We start from the raw sequence: 14,025 nt of genomic DNA, 5'->3' as shown, positions 1-14,025 counted from the left end.
GCGATTGGATCTTACCACTCTGTCCGAGTATTCATTACACAAATAAAGTAATAGGGTTGAAGTTTTCATTTTAAATCAGCCAAAAATCAGCCAATTTAAATAAAATAAAATATGTGAAACATTTCTGTGAAACTGTATACATTTTACTTGTGGATTACCTGTGGATTTTGAAAATTAAAGTAAAAAGTCAAGATGTGTTAATTTGTTTATCTGCATGCCTTTTTTATAAACAATGCAGATATTGGAGTAACTTTGAGTAAGGGCAAACATCATGATAAGCTTGCAAGCTGAGTTTGAATAAGACATCCGATTACCAATTTGCATTTAGAACGGTTGGTTTTATTAAAGCAAATAAATAACCAAATCATTGATGGATCACTAGATAAATGAAATGCATGTCTCTCATCTGCCCCTGCAAGCCGGTCGGCATGCACGTCATCACACTCCCTCATCTGATTAGTCGTTTAACACGAACCATAAGCGTCATCACACTCCCTCATCTGATTGGTAGAGTAGGCGGGCCTTCTGACTTTGTGGCTGTGGTAACTAATGACGACCCAACGGACACTCTCCTTTCCCTTTTTTCACTGGTTTCTAGATCAGTTTCAAACATCATTAAGCCATGCATTTCAATGAGTCTAGATTGATTACAGTTAGAAGACTAGAGGCAGAGTTCATTCATTGCCTTCGGGGTGAACATGGTCTAAGAGGAGGAGAGCCTGGTGGTTGAGACACTGTCGAGTCCAATCTCTTCCTCATTTACGGATAGAGAGAGATGATTGGCCAAGGACATGCACGGCCGTGGACACCGCTGATAGAACTAAAGTGACCCGTAATGGAGAAGATAAAAGGAGAGAGCGAGAGAAAGAGAGAGGGAGAGAGAGAGAGAGAGAGAGACAGACAGACAGACAGACAGACAGACAGACAGACAGAGAGCGAGCGAGCGAGACAGAGACAGAGACAGAGACAGAGACAGAGCCAGCGACAGAGACAGAGATGAGAGAGAGAGAGAGAGAGAGAGAGAAATACGGAGATTAGAGGGAGAGAGAGAGAAAAGAGAGAGAGACGGAGATGAGTGAGGGAAAGAGAGAGAGAGAGAAAGAGAGGGAGAGAGAGAAGAGAGAGGAAGAGAGGAAAGAGAGAGAAGAGAGAGAAATACGGAGATTAGAGGGAGAGAGAGAGAAAAGAGAGAGAGAGAGGTTGGTAATATTGGTTGGAGGTCTTTGTTCCAATTGACCCGTGGTCAAAAGGCCTTGTTATTGATCTGGAGGTCGTCAGAGAAGGGCTATGGGGCTGAGGTGGTTCACAATGAGTCAATTTGAGGTTCGATTGAGGTTGAATTCAGCTCAAAGCAGAAAGTTGCTTAGATGCACTTGATGCACACCCACAACATATGCACCCGCGCGTACACACACACACACACACACACACACACACACACACACACACACACACACACACACACACACAGTGGTGGAAAAAGTACCCAACTGTCATACTTGAGTAAAAGTAAAGATACCTTAATAGAAAATGACTCAAGTAAAAGTTAAAGTCACCCAGTAAAATCCTAAGTCTAAAAGTATTTCGTTTTTTAAATATACTTAAGTTTCAAAAGTAAATGTAATTGCTAAAATTTACTTAAGTATCAAAAATACAAGTAAAAGTATAAATCACTTCAAATTCTATATTAAACAAACCAGATGGCACCATTTTCTTGTTTTTATTTATTTACGGATAACCAGGGGCACGCTCCAACACTCTGACATAATTTACAAACTAAGCATGTGTTTAGTGAGTCCACCAGATCAGAGGCAGTAGGCATGACCAGGGATGCTCTCTTGATAAGTGTGTGAATTAGACAATTTTCTTGTCCTGCTAAGCATTCAAAATGTAACGAGTACTTTTGGGTGAAAAAGTATGGAGTAAAAAGTACATCATTTTCTTTAGAAATGTAATGAAGTAAAAGTAAAACTTCTCAAAAATATAAATAGTAAAGTACAGATACCTGAAAAACTACGTACAGTTGAAGTCAGAAGTTTACATACACCTTAGCCAAATACATTTAAACTCAGTTTTTCACAATTCCTGACATTTAATCCAAGTAAAAATTCCCTGTTTTAGGTCAGTTAGGATCACCACTTTATTTTAAGAATGTGAAATGTCAGAATAATAGTAGAGAGAATGATTTATTTAAGCTTTTATTTCTTTCATCACATTCCCAGTGGGTCAGAAGTTTACATACACTCAATTAGTATTTGGTAGCATTGCCTTTAAATTGTTTAACATGGGTCAAACGTTTTGGGTAGCCTTCCACAAACTTCCCACAATAAGTTGGGTGAATTTTGGCCCATTCCTCCTGACAGCGCTGGTGTAACTGAGTCAGGTTTGTAGGCCTCCTTGCTCGCACACGCCTTTTCAGTTCTGCCCACATATTTTCTATAGGATTGAGGTCAGGGCTTTGTGATGGCCACTCCAATACCTTGACTTTGTTGTCCTTAAGCCATTTTGGCACAACTTTGGAAGTATGCTTGGGGTCATTGTCCATTTGGAAGACCCATTTGCGAACAAGCTTAACTTCCTGACTGATGTCTTGAGATGTTGCTTCAATATATCCACATAATTTTCCTTCCTCATGATGCCATCTATTTTGTGAAGTGCACCAGTCCCTCCTGCAGCAAAGCACCCCCACAGCATGATGCCGCCACCCCCGTGCTTCACGGTTGGGATGGTGTTCTTCGGCTTGCAAGCGACCACCTTTTTCCTCCAAACATAACGATGGTCATTATGGCCAAACAGTTCTACTTTTGTTTCATCAGACCAGAGTACGATCTTTGTCCCCACGTGCAGTTGCAAACCGTAGTGGCGGTTTTGGAGCAGTGGCTTCTTCCTTGCTGAGCGGCCTTTCAGGTAATGTCGATATAGGACTCGTTTTACTGTGGATATAGATACTTTTGTACCTGTTTCCTCCAGCATCTTCACAAGTTCCTTTGCTGTTGTTCTGGGAGACAGAACGCGTCTCCTTCCTGAGCAGTATGATGGCTGTGTGGTCCCATGGTGTTCATACTTGTGTACTATTGTTTGTACAGATGAACGTGGTACCTTCAGGCGTTTGGAAATTGCTCCCAAGGATGAACCAGACTTGTGGAGGTCAAAAAAGTTTTTTCTGAGGTCTTGGCTGATTTCTTTTGATTTTCCCATGATGTCAAGCAAAGAGGCACTGAGTTTGAAGGTAGGCCTTAAAATACATCCACAGGTACACCTCCAATTGACTCAAATTATGTCAATTAGCCTATCAGAAGCTTCTAAAGCCATGACATCATTTTCTGAAATTTTCCAAGCTGTTTAAAGGCATAGTCAACTTAGTTTATGTACATTTCTGACCCACTGGAATTGTGATAGAGTGAATAATAAGTGAAATAATCTGTCTGTAAACAATTGTTGGAAAAATTACTTGTGTCATGCACAAAGTAGATGTCCTAACCGACTTGCCAAAACTATAGTTTGTTAACAAGAAATTTGTGGAGTGGTTGAAAACCCTAAGTGTATGTAAACTTCCGACTTCAACTGTAAGTAGAACATTTACATTTACGTCATTTAGCAGACGCTCTTATCCAGAGCGACTTACAAATTGGTGCATTCACCTTATAGCCAGTGGGATAACCACTTTACAATATGTTTTTATTTTTTATTTTTATTTGGGGTGGGGTAAGGGGGGGTAGAAGGATTACTTTATCCTATCCCAGGTATTCCTTAAAGAGGTGGGGTTTCAAGTGTCTCCGGAAGGTGGTGAGTAACTCCGCTGTCCTGGCATCATGAGGGAGCTTGTTCCACCATTGGGGGGCCAGAGCAGCGAACAGTTTTGACTGGGCTGAGCGGGAACTGTGCTTCAGCAGAGGTAGGGGGGCCAGCAGGCCAGAGGTGGATGGACGCAATGCCCTCGTTTGGGTGTAGGGACTGATGAGAGCCTGAAGGTATGGAGGTGCCGTTCCCCTCACAGCTCCGTAGGCAAGCACCATGGTCTTGTAGCAGATGCGAGCTTCAACTGGAAGCCAGTGGAGTGTGCGGAGGAGCGGGGTGACGTGAGAGAACTTGGGAAGGTTGAACACCAGACGGGCTGCAGCGTTCTGGATAAGTTGCAGGGATTTAATGGCACAGGCAGGGAGCCCAGCCAACAGCGAGTTGCAGTAATCCAGACGGGAGATGACAAGTGCCTGGATTAGGACCTGTGCCGCTTCCTGTGTAAGGCAGGGTCATACTCTCCGAATGTTGTAGAGCATGAACCTACAGGATCGGGTCACCGCCTTGATGTTAGCAGAGAACGACAGGGTGTTGTCCAGGGTCACGCCAAGGCTCTTTGCACTCTGGGAGGAGGACACAACGGAGTTGTCAATCGTGATGGTGAGATCATGGAACGGGCAGTCCTTCCCCGGGAGGAAGAGCAGCTCCGTCTTGATGAGGTTCAGCTTGAGGTGGTGATCCGTCATCCACACTGATATGTCTGCCAGACATGCATAGATGCAATTCGCCACCTGGTTATCAGAAGGGGGAAAGGAGATTAGTTGTGTGTCGTCTGCGTAGCAATGATAGGAGAGACCATGTGAGGATATGACAGAGCCAAGTGACTTGGTGTATAGCGAGAATAGGAGAGGGCCTAGAACTGAGCCCTGGGGGACACCAGTGCTGAGAGCACATGGTGCGGAGACAGATTCTCGCCACGCCACTTGGTAGGAGCGACCGGTCAGGTAGGGCACAATCCAAGAGTGAGCCGCGCCGGAGATGCCCAACTCGGAGAGGGTGGAGAGGAGGATCTGATGGTTCACAGTATCAAAGGCAGCAGACAGGTCTAGAAGGACAAGAGCAGAGGAGAGAGAGTTAGCTTTAGCAGTGCGGAGAGCCTCCGTGACACAGAGAAGAGCAGTCTCAGTTGAATGACCAGTCTTGAAACCTGACTGGTTTGGATCAAGAAGGTAATTCTGAGAGAGATAGCAAGAGAGTTGGCTAAAGACGGCACGCTCAAAAGTTTTGGAGAGAAAAAAAAGAAGGGCTACTGGTCTGTAGTTGTTGACATCGGAGGGAACGAGTGTAGGTTTTTTGAGAAGGGGTGCAACTCTCGCTCTCTTGAAGACGGAAGGGACATAGCCAGCGGTCAAGGATGAGTTGATGAGCGAGGTGAGGTAAGGGAGAAGGTCACCGGAGATGGTCTGGAGAAGAGAGGAGGGGATAGGTTCAAGTGGGCAGGTTGTTGGACGGCCGGCCGTCACAAGTCGCAAGATTTCATCTGGAGAGAGAGGGGAGAAAGAAGTCAAAGCATAGTGTAGGGCAGTGTGAGCAGGACCAGCAGTGTCATTTGACTTAACAAACGAGGATCGGATGTCATCAACCTTCTTTTCAAAATGGTTGACGAAGTCATCCACAGAGAGGGAGGAGGGGGGGAGGGGGAGGAGGATTCAGCAGGGAGGAGAAGGTGGCAAAGAGCTTCCTAGGGTTAGAGGCAGATGCTTGGAATTTAGAGTGGTAGAAAGTGGCTTTAGCAGCAGAAACAGAGGAAGAAAATGTAGAGAGGAGGGAGTGAAAAGATGCCAGGTCTGCATGGAGTCTAGTTTTCCTCCATTTCCGCTCGGCTGCCCGGAGCCCTGTTCTGTGAGCTCGCAATGAGTCGTCAAGACACGGAGCAGGAGGGGAGGACCGAGCCGGCCGGGAGGATAGGGGACATAGAGAGTCAAAGGATGCAGAAAGGGAGGAGAGGAGGGTTGAGGAGGCAGAATCAGGAGATTGGAGGGAGAAGGATTGAGCAGTGGGAAGAGATGATAGGATGGAAGAGGAGAGAGTAGCAGGAGAGAGAGAGCGAAGGTTGCGACGGCGCATTACCATCTGAGTAGGGGCAGAGTGAGTAGTGTTGGAGGAGAGCGAGAGAGAAAAGGATACAAAGTAGTGGTCGGAGACATGGAGGGGAGTTGCAGTGAGATTAGTAGAAGAACAGCATCTAATAAAGATGAGGTCAAGCGTATTGCCTGCCTTGTGAGTAGGGGGGGACGGTGAGAGGGTGAGGTCAAAAGAGGAGAGGAGTGGAAAGAAGGAGGCAGAGAGAAATGAGTCAAAGGTAGATGTAGGGAGGTTAAAGTCACCCAGAACTGTGAGGGGTGAGCCATCCTCAGGAAAGGAACTTATCAAGGCGTCAAGCTCATTGATGAACTCTCCAAGGGATCCTGGAGGGCGATAAATGACAAGGATGTTAAGATTGAATGGGCTAGTGACTGTGACAGCATGGAATTCAAATGAGGAGATAGACAGATGGGTCAGGGGAAAAAGAGAGAATGTCCACTTGGGAGAGATGAGGATTCCTGTGCCACCACCCCGCTGACCAGATGCTCTCGGGGTATGCGAGAACACATGGTCAGATGAGGAGAGAGCAGTAGGAGTAGCAGTGTTTTCAGTGGTAATCCATGTTTCCGTCAGCGCCAAGAAGTCGAGGGACTGGAGGGTAGCATAGGCTGAGATGAACTCTGCCTTGTTGGCCGCAGAACGGCAGTTCCAGAGGCTGCCGGAGACCTGGAACTCCATGTGGGTCGTGCGTGCAGACCACCAGGTTAGAGAGGCACGCGGTGTGAGGCGTTTGTATAGCCTGTGCGGAGAGGAGAGAACAGGAATAGACAGAGGCATAGTTGACAGGCTACAGAAATTGGCTACAATAATGCAAAGGAGATCGGAATGAAATGAACTAAACATCTGGGAAAGCGAGAGAGCGGGGCCTCCTGTTTCACTGAAACACCCAAATATAACTCTCCCAACTTCCACCTCAGAAACTATAATTGATGTAAACTACAGCGGTTCAATGTTTTCTAGGAATAGACTAACTTAGTTTATTCTGCTAGCTAACTTGGTACAGTATTCTTCCGTGAAAAACCGTCCAGGGCACCGAATCCTATGACGCCACAGCCAACTAGCATGCCAGCCTCCAACAACACGGTTTTGCACCAATACTCGGCCACAACAAACCACCAGTGTGTCAACACGCCAAGCAGATCATACGTGTCCGTGTCTAACGTTGTGGGTTAGTCCCGACAGCTTGAGCGAGTCCGTCGTCAACTTATTCAGCCAGTACTTTCAAGTATTTTTACTTAAGTGCTTTACACCACTGCACACACACACATATACTTGACCTTGTAGGCCTACAGGATAAACACACAAACACAGGTGTTACTTTTTATTGTTTGGTTCCTTACTGTGACTTCCAGCTGCTGTCCTCCATGTGCACTTCTAATGTAGACATAAGGCCCTTCAACAATGAGCTAATACAGCCTTTATTAGTCAATGAATAATCATTACAGTCCTAATGAGACATTAATTAAAGGCAGTGGGTAAGTGTGGTGGTAAGGGTGGTGATGTATCTTTAGGACATTATACACAATGGATTGGGCAGTGTAAGATGAAACTGGGAACCAGGGCCCATGGGGTTCTGGTCAAATGTAGTGGACTAAATAGGGTATATGGTGCTATTTGGGACTCAGAAGATGTGTGTATTACAGTAATTGGCCAGTGAAACGAGTTACGGAAAGGGATATCCCAACATTCCATTTGCTTTTGTTTTGTACTGTATTCCCGGGGAATTCTGGGATGAATACAAATACTGACAAAAACCTACCAACCTTTTGAAGATCATGGAAAAGGGAAATGACTCTCCTAGGCAGATATATTAGTAGCTACATGGCCATTTATGTTAATGTTTAGTAACTACATACCCTTTTATGTTAATGTATTTGTAGCTACATGGCCTTTTATGTTAATGTATTAGTAGCTACATGGCCTTTTATGTTAATGTATTAGTAGCTACATTGCATATTATGTTAATTAGTAGCTACAGGACCTATTGTACTGCTCATTAAATAGCCTATGCCATTATTCCCCCAATAAAATCAAACCACAGCCTACGTACTTCTCCTCCTCCCTCTACTTTAGAGTGTGTGTGCGTCCCAAATGACACCCTATTCCCTATATAGTGCACTACCTTTGACCGTGATCCATAGGGTTTTGGTCAAAAGTAGTGCACTATATAGGGAATAGGGTGCCATTTGGGACACACCCTGTGTTACACGTAGGAAGAAAAGCGCTGAGTAATATCCTTTAATATCCTTGATGTGATGTTTTGAATAGGAAGCAGGTTGTTGTGAGTGACCGGAAGGGGCGGGCACAGGTGTGGTGGAAGCCAATGGCTTATATGACTCAGGTTTCCTCTGAATGCTTGCCAACTACAGCCCCCCCCGGAGTCATGCCTGTACCATACCCCTACTGTTCAAAACAATCCAATCTTGTCCAGTACCCATGTCTGTCAGTCATAGCTATACAACGGTTACTGCAGGTTATTTTTTACAGCGTCTTCCTATAGCCTTGTTCATGCCCTGGCCTAATGTCCCAGGGTGAAATTAAGCCCTGATGACACGTGACATTCTGTGAAGGTCACATCAGCCATCTCAGCTCTGTTTGTCTCTACAGTACTGGCACCCGTCATATGGGCGCTGGCATCAGCATTATCACAGCCCACAGCGTGACTATGGTGTTCTCAGGGATGTGTGTGTGCGTGTGTGTGTGGTTGTCTGATTTCTCTGTATTGGTGGTGTGGCTATATGGGATAGGTTTGATATCCCATACATACAGTAGGTCTATGACTTTAAGCGCTTCCTATGCTAACAGGTTCCCATAGCCTACAATATCAACAGTTCTGTCAGTCATCAATAAGTGTATTTAACCCCCTAGAGTCCAATGATGCACTGGTGCGTCAATCTAAGATACAGTTGAAGTCGGAAGTTTACATACACCTTAGCCAAATACATTTAAACTCAGTTTTTCACAATTCCTGACATTTATTCCTAGTAAACATTCCATGTCTTAGGTCAGTTAGGATCACCACTTTATTTTAAGAATGTGAAATGTCAGAATAATAGTAGAGAGAATGATTTATTCAGCTTTTATTTCTTTCATCACATTCCCAGTGGGTCAAAAGTTTACATACACTCAATTAGTATTTGGTAGCATTGCCTTTAAATTGTTTAACTTGGGTCAAACGTTTCGGGTAGCCTTCCACAAGCTTCCCACAATATGTTGGGTGAATTCTGGCCCATTCCTCCTGACAGAGCTGGTGTAACTGAGTCAGGTATGTAGGCCTCCTTGCTCGCACACACTTTTTCAGTTCTGCCCACAAATTGTCTATAGGATTGAGGTCAGGGCTTTGTGATGGCCACTCCAATACCTTGACTTTGTTGTCCGTAGGCCATTTTGCCACAAATTTGGAAGTATACTTGGGGTCATTGTCCATTCGGAAGACGCATTTGCGACCAAGCTTTAACTTCCTGACTGATGTCTTGAGATGTTGCTTCAATATATCTACATCATTTTCCTTCCTCATGATGCCATCTATTTTGTGAAGTGCACCAGTCCCTCCTGCAGCAAAGCACCCCCACAGCATGATGCTGCCACCCCCGTGCTTCACGGTTAGGATGGTGTTCTTCGGCTTGGAAGCACCCACCTTTTTCCTCCAAATATAACAATGGTCATTATGGCCAAACAGTTCTATTTTTGTTTCATCCGACCAGAGGACATTTCTCCAAAAAGTACGATCTTTGTCCCCATGTGCAGTTGCAAACCGTAGTCTGGCTTTTTTATGGCGGTTTTGGAGCAGTGGCTTCTTCCTTGCTGAGCAGCCTTTCAGGTTATGTCGATATAGGACTCGTTTTACTGTGGATATAGATACTTTTGTACCTGTTTCCTCCAGCATCTTTTTTACAAGGTCCTTTGCTGTTGTTCTGGGATTGATTTGCACTTTTCGCACCAAAGTACTTTCATCTCTAGGAGACAGAACGCGTCTCCTTCCAGAGCGGTATGACGGCTGTGTGGTCCCATGGTGTTTATACTTGTGTACTATTGTTTGTACAGATGAACGTGGTACCATCAGGCGTTTGGAAATTGCTCCCAAGGATGAACCAGACTTGTGGAGGTCTACAATGTTTTTTCTGAGGTCTTGGCTGATTTCTTTTGATTTTCCCATTGTGTCAAGCAAAGAGGCACTGAGTTTGAAGGTAGGCCTTGAAATACATCCACAGGTACACCTCCAATTGACTCAAATTATGTCAATTAGCCTATCAGAAGCTTCTAAAGCCATGACATCATTTTCTGAAAAATTCCAAGCTGTTTAAAGGCACATTCAACTTAGTGTATGTAAAATTCTGACCCACTGGAATTGTGATAAAGTGAATTATAAGTGAAATAATCTGTCTGTAAACAATTGTTGGAAAAATTACTTGTGTCATTTTTTAAAATTTATTTTATTTAACATTTATTTAACCAGGTAAGCCAGTTGAGAACAGGTTCTCATTTACAACTGCGACCTGGCCAAGATAAAGCAAAGTAGTGCAATAAAAACAACACAGAGTTACATATGGGGTAAAAAAAAAAACATAAAGTCAGAAATACAACAGAAAATATATATACAGTGTGTGCAAATGTAGCAAGTTATGGAGGTAAGGCAATAAATAGGCTATAGTGCAGAATAATTACAATCGTATTAACACTGGAATGCTAGATGTGCAAGAGATTATGTGCAAATAGAGATACTGGGGTGCAAAAGAGCAAAATAAATAACAATATAGGGATGAGGTAGTTGGGTGGGCTAATTTCAGATGGGCTGTGTACAGGTGCAGTGATCGGTAAGGTGCTCTGACAACTGATGCTTAAAGTTATTGAGGGAGATAAGAGTCTCCAGCTTCAGAGATTTTTGCAATTCATTCCAGTCATTGGCAGCAGAGAACTGGAAGGAATGGCGGCCAAAGGAGGTGTTGGCTTTGGGAATGACCAGTGAGATATACCTGCTGGAGCGCAGACTACGGGTGGGTGCTGCTATGGTGACCAATGAGCTAAGATAAGGCGGGGATTTGCCTAGCAGTGATTTATAGATGGCCTGGAGCCAGTGGGTTTGACGACGAACATGTAGTGAGGACCAGCCAACAAGAGCGTACAGGTCACAGTGGTGGGTAGTGTATGGGGCTTTGGAGACAAAACGGATGGCACTGTGATAGACTACATCCAATTTGCTGAGTAGAGTGTTGGAGGCTATTTTGTAAATGACTGCTGTCATGCACAAAGTAGATGTCCTAACCGACTTGCCAAAATTATAGTTTGTTAACAAGACATTTGTGGAGTGGTTGAAAATCGAGTTTTAATGACTCCAACCTACAGTGAGGGAAAAAAGTATTTGATCCCCTGCTGATTTTGTACGTTTGCCCACTGACAAAGACATGATCAGTCTATAATTTTAATGGTAGGTTTATTTGAACAGTGAGAGACAGAATAACAACAAAACAATCCAGAAAAACGCATGTCAAAAATGTTATAAATTTATTTGGATTTTAATGAGGGAAATAAGTATTTGACCCCTCTGCAAAACATGACTTAGTACATGGTGGCAAAACCCTTGTTGGCAATCACAGTCATGTGTATGCACACATGACTGTAAGTCGCTTTGGATAAAAGCGTCTGCTAAATGGCATATTAGGTCAGACGTTTCTTGTAGTTGGCCACCAGGTTTGCGCACATCTCAGGAGGGATTTTGTCCCACACCTCTTTGCAGATCTTCTCCAAATCATTTGGCAACTGACATTTGGCAACTCGAACCTTCAGCTCCCTCCACAGATTTTCTATGGGATTAAGGTCTGGAGACTGGCTAGGCCACTCCAGGACCTTAATGTGCTTCTTCTTGAGCCACTCCTTTGTTGACTTGGCCGTGTGTTTTGGGTCATTGTCATGCTGGAATACCCATCCACGACCAATTTTCAATGCCCTGGCTGAGGGAAGGAGGTTCTCACCCAAGATTTGATGGTACATGGCCCCGTCCAATCGTCCCTTTGATGCGGTGAAGTTGTCCTGTCCCCTTAGCAGAAAAACACCCCCAAAGCATAATGTTTCCACCTACATGTTTGACGGTGGGGATGGTGTTCTTGGGTCATAGGCAGCATTCCTCCTCCTCCAAACACGGCGAGTTGAGTTGATGCCAAAGAGCTCGATTTTGGTCTCATCTGACCACAACACTTTCACCCAGATCTCCTCTGAATCATTCAGATGTTCATTGGCAAACTTCAGATGGGCCTGTATATGTGCTTTCTTGAGCAGGGGGACCTTGCGGGCGCTGCAGGATTTCAGTCCTTCACGGCGTAGTGTGTTATCAATTATTTTCTTGGTGACTATGGTCCCAGCTGCCTTGAGATCATTGACAAGATCCTCCAGTGTAGTTCTGGGCTGATTCCTCACCGTTCTCATGATCATTGCAACTCTACGAGGTGAGATCTTGCATGGAGCCCCAGGCTGAGGGAGATTGACAGTTATTTTGTGTTTCTTCCATTTGCGAATAATCGCACCAACTGTTGTCACCTTCTCACCAAGCTGCTTGGCGATGGTCTTGTAGCCCATTCCAGCCTTGTGTAGGTCTACAATCTTGTCCCTGACATCCTTGGAGAGCTCTTTGGTCTTGGCCATGGTGGAGAGTTTGGAATCTGATTGATTGATTGCTTCTGTGGACAGGTGTCTTTTATACAGGTAACAAACTGAGATTAGGAGCACTCCCTTTAAGAGTGTGCTCCTAATCTCAGCTCGTTACCTGTATAAAAGTCACCTGGGAGACAATCAAGGGGGAGGGGGAGGGAGAGAGGGAGGGGGAGGGGAGAGGGAGAAAGGGGGTGGGAGGAGAGAGGGAGAGAGGGAGGGGGAGGGGAGAGGGAGAGAGTGAGTGGGAGGAGAGAGGGAGAGGGAGAGAGGGAGAGGGAGGGGGAGGTGACACACACACACACACACTTCCATATTCAATTCTCAGTCATTAAAAGTACTGTTTAGTACAGAAAAAGACTCATTCTGGGTCCGGGAAACTCGCCCTTAATACTGAAGGCTGCCTGGTGGTGGCCTCAGACACAGGTGACAGGATATGGAAGAGGGGGGGTAGAGAGAGGTTCTAAAAACAGGGACAATAAACCACCTGCAAATCTAATCCCATTCCTCTTATCATGGCGCCATTCGGAGACACTTATCTCTCCAGGTAATGTGGTTATAAATTCAATTTCAGCCCCGAGATTTCATTGTTTACTGACGCCCGTGTGTTTCGGGCCGGGGAGCGCAGAAGGCCCGGGAACGCTTGTAAAACTCATTTTCGATGAGGGATGCAAAAAAAAACTTGAGGAACACGGAACGACCTGTCTCTTTTCCAAGGACACTGAGTGTCTTTTTTGCGATTTGCGGCAATATATTATTTAGCAGCCATTTTGTTCCTATTTGAGTCCTCATTAGGCGCTCATAGCTCAGCTGATGTCAGAGGGGACGCCAACCTGCTCCCAGCATGCTGCAGCGGATGTCTCTTGTCCTTATGAGTGTGGCTGGTGTGTTGGGTAATAGCTTCCTGAGGGCAGAAGAGACAGTAACGGACTAGATTTCACGCTTCTGGCCCCTAGGCTCTCAGGTTAGAAATGGCTAGTGTATGCCTGTCATACTTGGACTGTTTCAGTGTTTTTAATGGTGATGAGTAGGCTAATGATCCTTTGTTTTTATTCATGTCAAATGTATTAATTTTTATTTATGTCACTGCGATTGACCATGCTGTATACTCCGTCATTGGCTATATGATGAGGTTCTTGTCTGGTTGTGTTGAGATACAGAGAGAGATATGATGCAGACATACAGCCTTACCTCTCTACATGTGATTGATGGCTTTCAGGAGTGAATGACCTCATCTACCTGGTAAAATGTTGATTTAGCATACCTCCTGTCCTAGCTGGCTGCTTATGGCAGTAATCCATAAGTGAAACCAAATGGGTTGGGTGGGCCTGGCTAATGTTCCCATTGACAGGCTATGATGCCGGCTCACTGACAGGGTGGTACTGAGTGTGAGGGGGAGTGGGGTGTGTGTGTGTGTGTGCATGTGTACTTGAGTTCATGTGTGTGTGTGTGTGTGTGTGTGTGTGTGTGTGTGTGTGTGTGTGTTTAAACCTTAGGTTT

General features: G+C 44.9%; 1 protein-coding gene across 1 annotated transcript in view; it reads left to right on the top strand.

Moving 5' to 3' along the window:
• Nucleotides 1–14,025, top strand: part of LOC121576541 (E3 ubiquitin-protein ligase RNF220) — an 85,325-nt gene that overhangs the window by 44,441 nt on the left and 26,859 nt on the right. The gene's annotated exons all lie outside the window — the stretch shown is intronic.

This window comes from Coregonus clupeaformis, chromosome 11, assembly GCF_020615455.1.
Source record: "Coregonus clupeaformis isolate EN_2021a chromosome 11, ASM2061545v1, whole genome shotgun sequence".
NCBI classification, from domain to species: Eukaryota; Metazoa; Chordata; class Actinopteri; order Salmoniformes; family Salmonidae; genus Coregonus; species Coregonus clupeaformis.
The sequence above is the reverse complement of the archived record's forward strand: the minus strand, read 5'-3'. Positions and strand labels throughout refer to the sequence as shown.